Source organism: Rattus norvegicus, chromosome 10, assembly GCF_036323735.1.
Source record: "Rattus norvegicus strain BN/NHsdMcwi chromosome 10, GRCr8, whole genome shotgun sequence".
In the NCBI taxonomy this organism is placed as follows: Eukaryota; Metazoa; Chordata; class Mammalia; order Rodentia; family Muridae; genus Rattus; species Rattus norvegicus.
The window spans coordinates 10,601,111-10,618,729 of NC_086028.1; the positions used below are offsets into that span (position 1 = coordinate 10,601,111).

At 48.2% G+C, this 17,619-nt stretch overlaps 1 protein-coding gene across 5 annotated transcripts in view; it reads right to left on the reverse strand.

Annotated features, from left to right (window-relative positions):
* The window catches only part of Rbfox1 (RNA binding fox-1 homolog 1), a 2,095,840-nt gene that overhangs the window by 1,942,302 nt on the left and 135,919 nt on the right, over positions 1-17,619 (reverse strand). The window lies entirely within an intron of this gene.

The following is a 17,619-nucleotide window of genomic DNA, read 5'->3' on the forward strand; positions in this document are numbered from 1 at the left end:
CAGAAGGACGCAGTAGACCTGCCCTGAGCCTGACCTCCCTCCAGCTGCTCCAGCTGTGAGGCATCCTCTCTCGGTCAGCACTTCTGGAACCAAGAAGGCTGGCAGGTCCAGGTACACACACCAAGGGATGGCTGGAGAGTCCGGACTGACCTCTGTGTCCAGCTCATCACCAAATCAGCTGTGTGACCTTGGGAAGTAGCTGGACCTCTTCGTTGCTGTCCCCACAAGGAAATCCCCCACAGCAGGGTAGCTGGAACAGTGAGTCCTTCTCTGTCAGGAAAGTGAGCCCAGGCAGGTTTCAGGTCCTTGTCCAGGAGGAATGGTTTCAGGACGTACGTGGTAGTGACAAACAGCAGTGTCAGCGAGTGTCTAGGATGCTGTGCACTCAAGCAGAGCAGCAGGTACTGACGTCACCGCTTGTCAGGTAAAGACACTGAGCGAAAAGACCAAGACTCCCTCTTGTCTACAGCTACAAAGTGCTAAAGCTGAATGTGAGCCCCAATCAGCCTGGTGTGGTTTGGGTTTTGAGACAGGTAATGCTATGTCGCCCACACTAGACACAGACTCATTATCTTCCTGCCTCCGCCTCCCAAGGACTGAGATCACAGACTTGTACACACACACACACACACACACACCACCCTGAAATGTTCTTCTAGCCCACCTGTCTAAGTCATAATTTAACTTGTTCCAGGACCCAGCCCTTGGAAGTAAGCTATGCACCTTAGGATGACTGCGTCCATTTTCTGTTCTCCTCTATCTGGAACTCGTGATGGCCCACAGAAACTTGGAAACAATAATCGGGCATGGCCACTGAGAGGGTTCAGGGGACAAAGATAAATGATGCAGCTGCCACCTTGGAGCTCCCATAATCCAATTCTACACAGCCACCTCTATGTCCTGCCCAGGGTTCTGCAGTGTCAGGGGGAGCTGGGTACCAGGTTTGGCTCTGCTGTCTTCCAACTATGATTTAGGGTACCCTCATGTACCTGAGCATCGTCACATGGGAAAGCATGGCTAGTTCCAGAAGAGAACTTGCCAGGAAACATCCTTGCCAAGACTCCATGACATGTGGTTCACCACCACCATCATCATTTCTTACCATCAACACTACACTCACCACCACCAACAACAATAACATCACCAACATCATCATCATCACCCATACCTCATCATCATGATTCTCGCCATCATTACCCCCGTCACTCTCACCACATCACCATGAATACCATAATAATCACAACCATCATCACTACTATCACAAGCATCACCACTGTAATCACCATCACCATCACCATCCTTGGCTACCACACTATTGAAACAATGGTCCCTGGGAAATTGGAATTTTCCTCATTCTGGAGGAGTTCTGAAGGAAAAGACTGGGACCATGGTGCTAGCCAGAGACCAACTTGTCTCTCAGGAAGGGACTTAACATGGTTTGGACAGCTTGTCAGACCACCTTACAGGAGCAACAAGAGCCCAACAATGAATGCAGTTCTGAAAATGGGTCAACAGTGGTATGGACCTGCATAGCTGTGTAGACACCTTGCCCTTTATTTAAACCTGAACTTTGGGTCAGTGCTCAAAGATGGGCTGGGGAATCACAGGACATCTTTCGTGTCTCTTCCTTGTGGCCACCTTGAATAAATCCCTTTTCTCTGTCTTTCTCTTTATTTGGTCTACCGAGGAGTAGCTGAACCTTGCTCCTTAGAACAGCCAGGGTCCAGGTTCTGACCCTACCATGTGCATTCACTGTACTAAGGAAAGCCACATGCTGAGATATGCTACCCTAGAGAGTCCATCTATGTGCCAAAGAACTGGTATATTCGCTCAGCATAGAGCGCAATTATAGCTTCAGATCTTCCCCATCAAGCCCTGATGGCATCCCCATGACAGCCCATGAAAAATTCCAATGCAGGGTGCCCCACAAACCCACCACACAATTCCTGTGAGGAGCCTAGTGTTCATTGCCCTGACCCATGGAGTTTAGGGGGATTTGTTCTACAGCAGTCAGTAACAATCCTCCATCTTACAAGCACGTATTTGCCTTGGGAGTGGATCAGGAGGCAAACTTCAGACTGTGGGGATGATCAGGAACAACAGGAACATGCTGAAGTGGCAACTCACTGCCTTTCACTCTTCAGAGCATGGAGTCCCGCAGACAAAGCTACCAGTCTTAAAGTTCAATTAGAACTGCCGAACCTGATTAGCTCCAGAGGGAGTCCTGGAAAGCTCAACCAACTATAATTCCATGGCACAGAAGGAACTATGAGATTACTCAAGTAAGACCTCTATCAGGGTGTCTGGAGCTAGATGTGGGGAAGAACAGCCATGACAAACCAACAGAGAACAAATGTACCTTGACTAATTAATAATGTCTGGTCTAGAGCTAGACATGAGGGAGAGTGGCCATTGCATATTTGTAGAGATCGAATGTGCTGTGATCAATTCTTGATGTCTGCTAGGAGCATGGAAGAGTGTGTAGTGGAATGCTTGTCACTCATGCTGCTACTTTTGCTTTACATATGACTCCAGAAGACCCTGGCCTCCTCTGTGGAGCCCTGAGTCATAAGGGACTCTGACTCTTGACAGAGGGAACAACTGCAATGCTCTCCACTCTAACATGCCTTGTAAAATATATTAAGGGCTCTGAATGCAAAGCCACAGACTTGAAGTTGACTTCTCTGGGAACAGAGAACTTCACAAACAACACTGATGTGACTGGTTTCATTGACTCTGACAGGTTGTTTACCTCCCTTAAACCATCACTGGATAGAAATAAATTGAAGACAAAAGGATAAGAAGTAGAACTTCCAACCCTCAAGCTGCCTACAGTCTCCAGTAAACTGTGAGTCTATTTATACTGAAGTCCCCAGGAAACATATGCAGCCCAGAGAGGCTAGCAAGCCTCCCTTCCCACTGCTTGCAACTGCCTATCCTCTCTCACAACAACTCTTTGCCTGGAGGACAAAGAGTTCACAGGACTGAAGGACAGCCTACAGGAGTTCTTTGCACACAGGGACCTTGGATTTAGAAGCAGAACAACAATCAGGGGACAACCAGGTTTGTCATCACCTCTTCCATGGGCTAAGGGACCTTCGAGGTCCTGGCCACCGAGTGGGAAATGTGTGCTCCAGACTTCAACTGTCGGCATGGTGTTAATCACTGCTTAATGCCAGTGGTGGGAGAACACATTGGGAATACACCCACAGAGACACCCTGTCCCAGGTGCCCCAGGACTCACCACACTTAGAATCTATGAAATTCTGCTTGGAAAAGTCCCTATGATGAGGAACACAGGTGACCGCTGTGTCTCATGTGTCTCACCAAGGGTTCAACAGGATCCCTACCCAATGGGATCCTCATGACCACCACCTAAGATGTTTATCACAGACTGCCCTGCACCCTCTGCCAAGTTCCTGTGTGAAATCTGAAACTAGTATTTCTGAATGTGACAGTAAGATCCTGAAAAAGGTATCCCAGGAAAAGTGAGTGGATTAGGTTGGTCCTAATCCAATATGACTGGTGTCCTTGTAAGAAGAGGATACTGGAACATGGATGCATACAAAATGACAATGTGTGAAAACATGGGAGAAAGTGCCATCTACAAGCCAAGGACAGAAGCCTCAAAAGAAATTGATTTGTGACACAGTGGCCTTGGACTCCATCCTCCATAAATGCACAAAAACAAATGGCTGTTGTTTAAGCTGCACAGATATGGTTATGATGGTTTGCACATGGTTGGCAGTGGTACTATTAGAAAGTGTGGCCTTGTTGGAGGAAGTGCGTCACTGTGGGGGTGGGCTTGCAGACCCTCCTCCTAGCTGCCTGAGGATGCTCAGTCTGTTCCTGGCTTCCTTCGGATGAAGACATAGAACTCTCAGCTCCTCCTGCACCATGCCTGCCTGGATGTTGCCATGCTCCCTCCTTGATGATAGTGGACTAAACCTCTGAACCTGTAAGCCAGCCCCAATTAAATGCCATTTATAAGACTTGCATTGGTCATGGCATCTGTTCACAGCAATAAAACCTGAACTAAGACAATGGTATTCCTGTCTGATAACCATGGCACATCAACTGTAAACACATCAGCTGACCAGGTCATGGCAGCCTCACTTGGAAAAGTGTAATGCCAGCACTGAGGAGGTTGAAGCAGGAAGAACACAACTTCTAAGCCAGCCTATGCTACACAGAGAAAATCTGTCTCAAAAAAAACCTCAAATAAGCCAAAAAAGCAAAAGGTTTGGGATACCTTAGTGGAAGAGCACTTGCCTTGCATGGACAAAGGGCTGGGATCTCCATCTCCTGCAGAGTAAGGTCTACTCTATCTCCTCTTCCAAGAGAGAAGACAATCACACAGTGGACTGATGATGATACCCTCCAGAGGGGACATCATGTTTTCACTAAACTTGTCATGCAGAGCACATGGATGATAGAAAAATGGCTATGCATTTGACAGGAACATTGACATTGCCTATCAACCTAGCTGGGCTGAGGGGCACCTGGGAGAGTGCTATAGTATACTGCTGTGTGTGATGGTATTTCCAGAGACATGATGGCTTGATCAGAAGTGGGTAAAGAGTAGGTGAGGCCTGGCTGGACAATGCAGATCCCTAGGTGTCAGGGAGCCTTCCTTGGGAGCTGTAACTTTCCCTGACCTATTTCTACATTTCATTTCTCTGTGTCCTTTGATGTGTGTTAGCCATGAGCCCATGCAAGCCCTCCCATAGGTTGTTTATGTGGGCCTGGCCTTCTGAGTTCAGTCCCTGACAGTTCTCCTCCTGTCTCCATATGAATGCTGTGACTCCTGCACTACATGTGTGCTCTATGCTTGCACACACACACACACACACACACACACACACAGAGAGAGAGAGAGAGAGAGAGAGAGAGAGAGAGAGAGAGAGAAGAAGCCAACATTCAAGTTTTGAAAAGAGGGTTACAAGGCTAGAGAAATGGCTTAGTGGCTAAGACAACTTGTTCCCAGCACTTACATTAAAAGCCAGGCCTGGCTGTAACTACAGCACTGTACTAAGCAGAGGCAGAAGGATGGCTAAAGCTTGCTGAACGGCAGCCTAACTACAGATTCAGTGAGAGCGCTGTCTGAAGGGTCCAAGGTAAGCTAAGCAGGACAACACCACCCTTTTCTAGCTTCTCATGTGTGCATACTACACACCACACACACACATACACACACACACACACACACACACACATGCACGCACATGCACATGCACATGCACATGCACACATACACATTGTTATTGTTAAAATGTGAAATGTCTCCAACAGGCCCACATGTTCCAGCACTTGAATTCCCAGTTGCTGATGCTATTTGGAAGTCTATGGAACCTTTGGGTCGAAGACCTCACTGGCAGCGGAAGCCACCAGGGTCGGGCCCTGAGGGTTATAGACTGACTAGACTCCTGTCCCCAGTCTCTCTGCTTCCTGCCTCCTGCTTCTTTCTAAGAGAGGAACAAGTCATGCCTCAAGCCTAAAAATGCACCCGAGTTTATAACTATCCTGCTCTCTCCTCCCTCATCCTATGACTTGAAAGCGCTCTACTGTCCAGATCCAATTAGAAACCAGTGTGGTGCTGTGGTTTACACAAAGAAACCTCCATGGCGCAGTGCAAGGAAGAGAAAAAGAAGAGAATGTAGCTGAAGAAGCCAGCAAATACTAAGTCCCACTCCATCCATCCATCCATCCATCAATCTAGTCATCATCCATCCATCCATCCATCCATCCAACCATCATTCCAGGAGCAGAGACATTTGCTCATTCATCTATTAATCCATTCAGTTGTCCATCTATCTACATATCTAATTAGCCAAGCCATCCTACCCATTCATCTATCCATTTATCCATCCATCCATTCTATCCATTTACCCATTTATCCACTCTATTCATCTATCCATTCTACCCATCTATCCATCCACCCATCCATCCATCCATCTATTCTACCCAACCATCCGTCCTTCCATCTATCCATCCATCTGTCCATTCACCTGTCTATCCATCCATCTACCTGTCCATCTCTCCATCCTCTTCATCTTCGAATCCTATCCATGCCGCATTTATAGTGTCCAGTGAGAAGAACCTTGCCCATTCTTCGTAAGTCTGTATTTCATGCTAAATGTGGTTGGTTTGCTAAAAACACACTTCTCCGTGTACCAAGCTTTCATTGTCTGGAACTTAAGATGTTCCAGGTAATCAATAACTGTTGCAGCTCTGGCTCCAAATTGAATAACTGCACACTTATTATCCATTACTAGAAGGCCGGCTGGGAGCCCTGCCTCAGGAGCAGGCCTTCTCGCTGGCATCCTCAACGCATCCAGTAGCTTGCATCTGAAGGTACAAATGTCATTTAGCTTTCTGAAAGCTGCTCTCTAGCATGAATTGGAATGAAAACTGACAGGGCTGTGAAATTTGATCCATCATGAGCCCCTGGAGTGGGTAGTGTTTGGCTGTGGATTCCTCTGTCACCTGCTCCTCCCAGAATGTTGGGGACAAAGAATTTCAGCTCAATGGGCTGCATGCAAATTGTTTTCTCTTCTGAGGATTCAGGGAACACACATACCAGGCTGCCTACAAGTGGGCAGTCAGGTGCCCGGGAGCAGGGGCGGTGGTGTTGGGGTATGGGGAGGTGTAAGCAGTAGAACTATGTGTTGAATTTCTGGTAGGTTGTGGCAGGGTGGGGAGAGGGGAGAATGCTGAAGCCAGATGTTCTTTCTGTACAGCAGCCCTCCTCCTCTGTCACAATCATGAATCTCCAGGGAGTCCTTTCAGAAATCAGAAAGCTGTGCCACACCCACAGTAGCAACCGTCCCTACAGCCAACCCTTCAAAGATTAGTCTGGAATGGTGTGCATCCAGCTCCCCAATATGGTGGCACTTAGGGCAGATGAAGTATGAATCCACCAATCTCTGAAGATTACCTTACCGCAAACCCTCCTGCTCCACACATCAGCGATGAAGAGACAGCCTACACACTTACTTCAGTCACTCAGACAGTCCCCAGATTGCAAGTGATAACTCAGAACACCTGACAAGGAAGACGCTCTGTCCTTAGAAGAGTGGAACACTCACGGTCTGACCCTCAGGAGCTGGCTTGGCTGTGACATTAGATTCAGCTTCAGTGTCTCCTATATAGAGATAGTGGGATTTTTTTTTTAAATCTCCTGACATGAACTTGAAACTATCTGAAGACTGGGGAGATGGCTCAGTCATGTGCTTTCTGCACAAGGGACCTGAGTTCAATCTCTAGACCCTGTATCAAAAACCAGGTGCATATTTGTCATCCCAGAGCTGAGGAAGCAGAGATCCCTGTGGCTCGTGGACAGCCAATATAGTCTCTTCAGTGAGTTTCAGACCTGTAAGTGTTGAGGGTTGGTCTTTTGTTATCCATTGTAATGCTAAGTGTGGGCCCCCAGGACTGGTTGCCCCAGGGACTAGAGTCCACACTTAGTAGCCAAGTTGACCCTGCCCCCCAAGTGATTTCTGATTGGTAAATAAAGATGCCAACAGCCAATACCTGGGGAGTTTATGTTTCATGGGCTTGGGGTCTGAGGAGAACCATGAGGGGAGAAGAAGATGCAGGAGGGGGAAAGAGAAGCTGCCCAGAAAACATGGCCTATTGGAGTTAAGAGCAGCCCAGATAAAACATATTAAGTGGTAATAATTCAGGGTTATCTATAGAAAAGTAAAATCTAACAGTACAGAGGGTAGGTATCTGCCCAGCTCTTGTTCTGTTTAAGGCTTATTGTAAACATAAAGGGTGCGTGTTTGTCTTTTATTCAGAAACTAAAGGGTTAAAGGCAGGATAGGAAACCCATTCCCTCAAATAAGCCAAAAAAGCAAAAGGTTTGGGATACCTTAGTGGAAGAGCACTTGCCTTGCATGGACAAAGGCCTGGGATCTCCATCTCCTGCAGAGTAAGGTCTACTCTATCTTCTTTTCCAAGAGAGAAGACAATCACACGGTGGACTGATGATGATACCCTCCAAAGGGGACATCATGTTTTCACTAAACTTGTCATGCAGAGCACATGGCTGATAGAGAAATGGCTATGCATTTGTATAGGAACATTGACCTCTATCAACCTAGCTGGGCTGAGGGGATTAATAATTTCCACAACAAGTAAGGGACCCTATCTCAAAACACCAAGGCAGGCAGGGACACAGCTCAGTAGGTAAAGCACATCGTGCTGTAAAAGCCTGGTGACCAGAGTGTAGATACCCAGACCCCACAGAAAATCTGACATAGCTGAGACTCCAGGATGTCCATGGGTTCACAGGCAGCTAGTGTGGCTTATGCAGTGATGAAGAAATCTTGCCTCAGACCAGATGGAAAGGCGAGGAGTGACATTCAAAGGTTCCTCCACATATGCAGTAAAACAGGGGGCGCCATCCCAGAAATGATAGCCAAGGTTGCCCTCTGGCCTCTGTACACACCGTCACATGCATATGAAAGTGTGCACCCATGAGCACACACATATGTATTTCCTGGGATGTTTAGAATTCATGTTCCGTATTGAAGGCACTGATACGTCTTGCGTTGATAAATCTAACCAACCAAATACATGACCACAGAATCGTTACCTTCATAGTAAAAACAAAAATTCTTCTGGGGACCTGAGGAGCTGGGTCACTGTCCAGGACTTCTGGGTCCCCCCGACATGAACACCTCTGTCTGAGCCACTGTTCTAGTGTTGTGAAGGGGCACCATGGCCGAGGCATCTCTGGTGAAAGAAAGCATTTAACTGGTCACCGACTATAGTTCCAGAAGTTTAGTCCATTGTCACCGTGATAGGGAACATGGCAGCGTGCAGGCAGGTGCTGGAGCAGTAGCTGAGAGCTCCATCCTCATCCACAGGCACAGAGAGGCTGGGTCTGGCCTGAGATTTGAACCCCATAGCCCAGCCCCAGTGGCACACTTCTAGCAAGTCCACTACTCCCAATCCTAATCCTGTCAAAGAGCACCACCCCTTTGTTACTAAGCAGTCAAATATATGAGCCTGTGGGAGCCATCCTTACTCAAACCACCACACCCTCTGTCTTAGTTAGGGTTTCATTGCTGTGAAGAGACACCATGACCACAGCAATTCTTATGAAGGACCACATTTAATTGGGGCTGGCTTACGGTTCAGAGGTTCAGCCTATTATCATTAAGGCAGGAAGCCTGGCAGCATCCAGGCAGGCATAGCACTGGAGGAGCTGAGAGTTCTATCTCTTGTCCTGAAGGCATCTAGAAGATTGGCACCCATGTAGCCAGGAGAAGGGTCTCAAAGTTCACCCGGACAGTGATACGCTTCCTCCAACAAGGCCACACCTCCTAATAGTCCTATTTCCTGGACCAAGCCCATTCAAGCCACCATACTCTTCCAGTCCATGGGCCCTAACCTTGGTCATCATTGAATTAGAAGAGCCTAGGAAAGAACTAAAAACCTGAGGTCCCCTACAGGGTGTCACCCACATATTGATGGCTGCTAAGAGACCCCTGGGACTCTGTCCAATTTCAGTTGAGGACATCCTTTGTACCTCATCTGTGTTCCCCAAAACAGTCACCACCACAAGACACCCACAGGAGACAAGTATGGCGAAAACAGCATGGAGCTAATGGAAGAGGACACTGTCCCCAACAGTGAAATGAGCTTCTCATTGAGACTCTTCAAGACATCTGACCTTCCCTCAAATTAGCCTCCAGTTGACAGACATTTGCCTCCTTCCTCCATCCCTCCATTGCTCCAAGACCCTTGAAGTTCTTAGGATGCCATAGGCTGTCTCTGGATTCAAAGCTTGGCTCACCTGCCCAGGGACAACAGTCTCCAAAAACCAACAGTTTGGTCTCCCTACTCCAGCACAGCCCAGATCTGAGGTGGAATCACCCAGCCAAGTTTGCTTTACAGCTGAAGCTGCCACAGTTAGGAACAATGCAGCAGGTGCCATTGTAGCTGGGGAGGGGGGTGCGGGGACAGGCAGCGGAGTATAAGGAAAATGGGAGAAACCAGGCAGAGAAGAGTAGGACAGGAAGGCACAGTGCTCAAGGGAGGCCTGGTGCAGAGCTGGGAAGATGGCTCAGTCAGTAAAGACCTTGCCTTGTAAGCACCAGGACCTGAGTTCAAACCCCAGAACCCATGTCAAATAAATAAAGTCAGGTACGAAGTTACATGCTTTGATCCCAACGGTGAGGTGGGAGAGAGCTCACAGAATCAAACTCTACACTTTTTTCCATGTAATATTTTCTTTAACTGGCAAGAAAGTCTTGCATGCATGTGCGCATGGTGTGCCCAGTGTGTTCGATGAGCATGTACACCCTCAGGAGGCTAAGCCAAGCTATTTAGCATGGTCATTATCTGATTGCAGCTTCACATGAGTCTCCAGAGCTTCTGGTACATTGTGCACATCAAGGTGTGAGTGGCACAGGTCTGGAAGGCCAGGGTCGGTGACAGGGATCTCACACCTGATGAGAACTCCAGGCATCCACAGAGAGAGGGTGGGCGCCTCTGAGAGACTTCTGTTAGAAACTTACCTGCTGAGTCTGCAGGCCCTCAGCAGCCTCATTGCCAACAGATCAGAATTACTGTGGCAATCACCAAGCTGTAGCTGAGCCCAGATCGCTCTCTCTGTGACCGGGCCATCGGCAAGTTGTAAAACCTCCCAAACTCACTTTCACCACCATAATGGTAGGAACCACAGACAGTCATTGGATGATTGAAAATACAGAAGAGAAGGTATTTGGGAACTTGGTACATTATCTAGTAAATATTAACTCCTCCTCCTCCTCTTCCTCATCCTCCTCCTCCTCCTGATGTGACCTGTCACTGTGACTATGTCAAAACTGTAGCTCTGGGAAAGGCTGAGGTGTAACTCAGTGCTTGCCCAGCACACACAGAGTCCTGGGTTCCAGCCCTAGCTGTGGTGCTATATGACTGTACACTAGAAACAGCAAGAGAAGTTCAAGGCTGGCCTGGGTTATGTGAGATCCTATATTAAACACACACAGATGTGTGTGTGTGTGTGTGTGTGCACGCACGCGCACCCTTGTGCTCACACACGCTATAGCTTGGTGGCATCTGCGTGGCTCTAGTGCCCAGAGATGGTAGTGATGGCTGGGAAGAAGACAGAAGACACTGAAGAAAGAAACAGTGCAGGGGGCTGGGTGTGCCCCTCCTCTCAGACTGAGTTCAAAGGGCTGTTTAGCTCTTGACTTTGACAAGAGGGAAACCAGGGTGACAGCTGCCTTTTCAGTAGGGATTAAAGGCAGCCCCATGGGGAATTAGTAACAAGATGCCTGCCTTCCAAACCAGCAGGGAGACAAGAAAATCAATCACCTCCACTGAAGGAGCCATTCTTTGTACCATGGGAGTGTTTTAAATGGCAGATCAAACGCACCCATTAGGGCAGACATACTTCTGTAAAACTCCTCTATTAAAGCGCTGAGATCCTCAGACCGTGTGCGCAAAGCCAGGCCATATAGTCCTTCTGAGACTCCTGCCCTAGCAGGAGGTGAGAGAAAAGGAGCCCGCAGATATCCTCTGGCCCCAGAGAGACAGCCAGAGCCATGTCAGAAAACTATATGCTGCAGACCATCTGATACCCTTGGAGTCTGTTTCAACCTTAGATCCACAAGCCGCATGACACAAACTAAAAATATATAGAACACAGGACGGGCTGTCTGTGAAGTGCATTCTGTACAAGCATGAAAACCTGAGTTTGATTCCCATAATCCACATCTAAAAATCCATGTGTGGGGGCACGCGCCCACTGCCCCAGCACTTGGGAGGCAGAGACAGATGGATCCTTTGTCACTTGTGAGCCAGCCTGGCCTAACCAACGAGTTTCAAACTAACAAAGGACTCTATCTCAGAAAACAAGGTAGGGCTGGCGAGATGGCCCGATGTATAGAAGAGCCTGCTGCCAAGTTGGAAAACCTGAGTTCAAGCTCCCACAAATTGTCCTTTGACCTCCACACTTGTCCTAGGGTACCCACACTCCCATGCACACATGTTCACAATAAATGTGATTTTTTTTTTTAAAGAAAATCAAAGTGGCTAGTACCTGAGGAACAGCACTCAAGATTGACATCTGTGAGGGTGTGTGTGTGTGTGTGTGTGTGTGTGTGTGTGTGTGTGTAGCACAATTGTTGACCAGCAGTAACAGCCTCTATTCATGTGTCTATATATCCATCTATCTATCCATCTGCCCATCAGTTAATATGTTCTTGTGTCTATCACTTTATCCATTCATCCATCCATTTGTCCATCCATCTGTGTCATCTATCCATCCATCTATCCATCCATCTATCCATCAATATGCCTAGACATCCATCCATCTGTCCACTCACTCACACATACACCCATATGACCACTCCAGCCCTACCCAGCCATCCATCTCCCAAGTATCTTCTGCCTGTACCAAGATGCTGCGAATGTGATGAACCACAAAGGTGAGATGAAAATCATCACATTTAAGAATCTCCCCTTGGTACAGGAACAGATGGCTAAAGCAATGTAAAAGGGTGTGGCAAGGAGCCCTCCGATCTGACAGAGTGGAGCAGGCATGCTGAGGTGCCAGGTGGTGCTGAGGTGCTGGGTGACGCCAGGACGCCAGGTGAGGCTCTGTGCTCCATTCAACAGTTCACCTGCGCTCTTGGAGCTGAGCTATCAGAGTCATATCTCTCTCTCTCTCTCTCTCTCTCTCTCTCTCTCTCTCTCTCTCTCTCTCTCTCTCTCTCTCTCAGAGCTTCTGTTTTGCCAGGAAGAAAGCAAGTGAATAAAAATGACAAGAAAGAATGGTTACTTCTGATCACAGAGGGCTGTGAAATCTAAAGCACTAAAGCAATGGGTCTGAGGCAGGAGAATTCTCAGTGGGAGTCAGGCCGGGTCTGAGGCAGTGAGGACCAGGGAGACAGAAGAAGCAAGATCAGAAAGCTGGCTGGGGCCAGCTCACACTTGGACATTTAGATGTGATATTTAGAACAAGCAGTGAACCGCCCACCCCAAAGACAGATCGGATCCATCTAGGGATCATGGGCAGATAGCTCCAGGTGGCCCTCTTAGGTCTAATGCCACTGTGGGTTCCTGAAGGAAGGGGACACAACAATGCCAACAGCACCTTTGCAGCAGCAGGAGCCACTATGTGGATCAGATGGTAAATTCTGCTGTGATTTCAGGGCTAATTGACTGCTGTGGTACCACTTGTGAGAGGGAAAGAGCATCCCTTCTGCAGGGAAAAGATAGGGAAGTCCATCCTAGCCTGTCACATAGGGGAAGGAAAAGGCCAAGATTTGCTGACCAAGAGCGAATGAGAGCAGGCAGACAACACAGACAGGAGGACAGCCATAACTCTGAGAAGTCACCAAGGGGCCTGGATCTAGAAAATAGTGCCCGTCCAGTGTGCATGCTCAACTCCCTCCTCAAGGCAGCTTCAGAGTCAATCACACCTGGACTCCCATTCTCATCTTGCCCTCCAGTGACCTGGAATCTTCATGTAGACACTTGCTTGCCTCTCTGAGCAGGAAGCGCCTCTCCTGAAATAGGTTTAGTGATAACCTTGCTCTCTGGGTATCAGAAACTTTACACGAGGTTAATTTTGCAAGGACCAGGGACAAAGTAGCACAGGGTGCTCAACAAATGCCAGAGCCCAGTCCTCGATTTGCAGATTGCCCTCCCGGCTCGCCCAGAGCTCTTCGCTGAGGAGGGAGGGAAAGAGGATGAGAGCGGGTATTACATACCCAAGGGATGCTGGCAGGGAGAAATGGCTCTACAACAGTGAACCTCTCATCTTGTTCTCCCTGTGGTGGTGAGTATGAGAAACAGGAAAACAAGAGTCCAACAGAAAAGCACCAGGGTTTGCATCCTTCCCAACAGTGAGTGTTAAGGCCTAAGTAAAAATGGTACCTGGCTGGCCTGCTGCTGTGCTGCTAATATTACAAGGAAACTTTCTCATAGATTGTTACTGCTGTGACTAAGAAGCTTTCTCATGCCCAAGCTGATTGCAGATTCTGTTATACTTTGTGCCTTGGTGTTCTTAGAAACCAATCACCACAGAAGTCAGTCAGAACTGCTTTGTAGAGTAGGCCACAAGAAGCGTGGACCCAAACCAACCACCCAGCAGCACTTCCTGCACTGGTGTATGAGCTTTTATGGTTTCTTGCCTTTATAAGCTGCCCCTGGGATGGACCCCAACATAAGAGAGACACCTGCACAAATATAAGAAGCTCTTTGAAATAAGACTTCCCTTTTGAAGAGGGGTTGAGTTTAAGTTTAAGCTCCCAAGACCTCCCTGGGAACTGACAGCCTGGTTGGCAGAAAGAGACATACATGGGCTGTCAAGTTACAACAATAATGTTAGACAAGACAAGTCCCCTGCCACAGTTGAGCACCCCAACCAATGGGAGAAGGATAAATGTACAACAAAGACGTGTTCCTAAGGAAACCCCTAATCCCTAAATCCTGAGTGGTAGAGTAACTTGGTGCAGTGCTTGTGGAATTTAGGCTTAAAAGCCCTGTAGGATCTTAACTCATGGTACCAGGCAGCTCCTGAGTCTAGTCTGTAGCCCTGATCGATCAGTCTTGGGGTACGGCATTCAATAAACCAGCCCTGTTTGACTGAGATCGGTGTCTGAATAATTTGTGTGGCGATCCCCAGACCCCAACAGTGAGTCCAGACCCAGACACTTTCTCCTACCCAGAGTGCCTTGAGAAGAAGCATGGTTTCCTGGGAAGACCTCAGGAGGGAGGGGCATCCTTTCGGTGGGCTAGCCTCTTCACTCCAATGCTCAGTCCTCACTCATGGCTATGCCTCAGAAATCCACCCCTATTGGAAAGACTGAGGAACCTGTGCTGGGATCATGTGTGAGCCCCAGGCTCCCGAAAGCTTGAGAGTTTGGTGTGGGTGTCAGCTTCTAGGCAGAGTAGGTAGCTGTTGTGCTCTCTGGATAGCCAGGCAGCCTGGCATGGAGGTAGGCTTGCCTGTGCTACCCTCACCAGCCATTTTGCCATCTCAACTGCCACTCCCCACACTTCTGGGGACCTTCGTGTCCAGTTCTGTGAATCTTCCCTTGGCAGGATGAGCAGCCTTGCATATAGTCTGCCCTCTGCTCAGTGAGTAAAGATCCCAGGGGTCAGGACTCCAGGTCAGGAGAAAGGAAATCCAGCAGCCACCTTGACCTTGACCTTGACTATAGATAAGCCAGCCAGTCGCACTCTGGCCCCAAAGCTTTGAGAAGCATGGAATCAGTTTCACATCAGGAAGCCACCCATACTTCCTCACCTCAGACCAAGGAGTGCTCTGTGGGCCTTAAACATCAAGGAAGGTCAGAATGGCAGTGCATCTTAAAGAACTCCGTCACCACACTAGTGTGTGTAAATACCCATGCGTAGGGAACTAAGGAATGCCTCCAGCCAATGGAAGAAACCAGGAGGCCACAATGGGTACAGCTAGGAGTGAGTTACCTTTCCTCTCTAGCCTTCTACCTACCCCATGTGGATGGAGGAAAATGATCAGAACTAGTCTTGCCATGGAGAGAGGACGTCTGAGAGTGGTCAGAGTCTAACAAGGCACCCAGTGAGTCACTGGTACTATTTGTCAAGCTGATTTTGTCAGCCCTGACAGAGACTAGGCAAGCAGGCAGGCAGGCAGGCAGACAGGCAGGCAGGCAGGCAGGCAGGCAGGCAGACAGACAGACAGACAGACAGACAGACAGAGAAACTAAGTCAAACCTTTTTAGTTAACAAATCAGGAGACCTGATGAGTCAGACCCAGTCCCTATTGCAGTCTCAGGCTCTGCAGAGGCAAGCAATGGTCTAATATTCCCCATTCACGGTCTCCAGCCAGGGTACTACTGACCCAGGAGCCGGGCAGAAGCCTAGTGAGAAAGCAGTACCTTCCGTCCTGGTCTAATCCCACCTTCCACGGTCTCACAAACTCAAACATGCATCTGATAAAGCAACCACATCACACAGAAAGGATGCGGGCCTGACAGAGTCCCGATTCCTGTAACCGCGCCTCCTTCCCCTCCAAGGGCTGTAGAGTACTCTGTCACAAGAGCAGATCACAGTTTGTTTTCTGGTTCTTTGACGGATCTTGGGCTGATCTCACCTCCGCGCTGCTGTGCCCAGGGCCACTATAAATGGGAATTCCTTGGGCCAACTCAAGTCTTGTTTTAGGTTCTTGGAGTGAAGACACTGAGCGATGTGGTCACCCAGACGTTTCTTGTGTGACATGAGAGGTCATCTATTCTGTGATTTTGCTTATATTAAGTAGGCAGAACCGGTAACCCTACAAAAGCAGCATGCAGGCAGTTGTCAGAGTCCAGAGAGGGACGGGGGGGACAGGTCCAGTCTTTGCCTCAGACTGACGAAGATGCTTTGACGGAATGGAGCTAGGGGCTACATCCTACTACAAATGTACTAAATGCCACTATTAAATGGCTAATGTTACAGATGTGACTCTCACCTCCATACATATTAAAGCTGGGGGTGCTCAGTCAATAAAGCTCTTGCCCAGCAAGCATGAGGACCTGAGTTTGACCCCCAGCACCCACATAAAAACTGTGCATAGTGGCATACTCTTGTATGTAGCAGAGAGGCCGGTCCAGCTGGAGTTCTGAGGCTAACTACCCAGCCTGCCTAACCTACTTGACAAGGTCCAGGTCAGTGAGAGACCCCTGTGAAGCAAAACCAAACAAGGTATGTGATGCTTTGAGAAACAGGTGCTGAACTTGTCCTCTGGCCTCCATATGCACATACACACACATACACTTACACACACATGTGCATGCACATATACACATATATCTTCACACACCCATGCAGGGAAGGGAGGCATACACTAAAGTTTCTACCAGTGACTGGTAAAAACAGTCAACGTGAAGAGTTAGAGACGGACGGTGACCCTGCTGGCAGGATGATCCAGCAGTGTAGGAAAGTGCCTAACATGGCCCAATCATCACATTTGATAATCACCTCAGATTCAGCCTCCTGATTAAGCTCCTTACACTTAATCTCCCATCAACTGGAGGGCCAGCCCTGTGATGCCCCAATTCTTCCCACATGAATCCCATATGAACACTGAAAATCTACTGTCTGGACATTAATCTTATAGGGAAAACTCCTATGTTTGCCTTAATTTTCCTTCACAGGTTTTAATTGAAGAGAGGATGATATGGCATCCCAGGGGAAATAAACTCTTACTTCATCCATCCGAAAGCCACATGGCTTCATTAGAAATCACATTAGTTCCTTGCTAAGCAACAATAATAAGGTAGAGTTGGAATCAATAAAGAATAATGCATCACCCCGAGGCGTAGATCCATTTGGTGCAGTTGTGCTCCCCTAAGGCAGAACTGAGTTACCTCCAGCAGTAACAGGTGAGGTGAGGCTAGATGGTGGGGCTTCCTCCAACTGCTTTCATGTAATAAAGTAGAAAAGGCAAGTAAAACCTTCATTTATGGGCAGGGCCTTCATTTACAACAAGACAACAAGATGCCTTTCCTTCATAACGACCAGTCCACAATGCCTAACAAACCAACTCTTGAGCCACCTACTTGCAACCCTGGAAAAATGAACTCCATCTTCAGAGCTCACCCATCATAGATACCAAGAGGTTTCACTCAC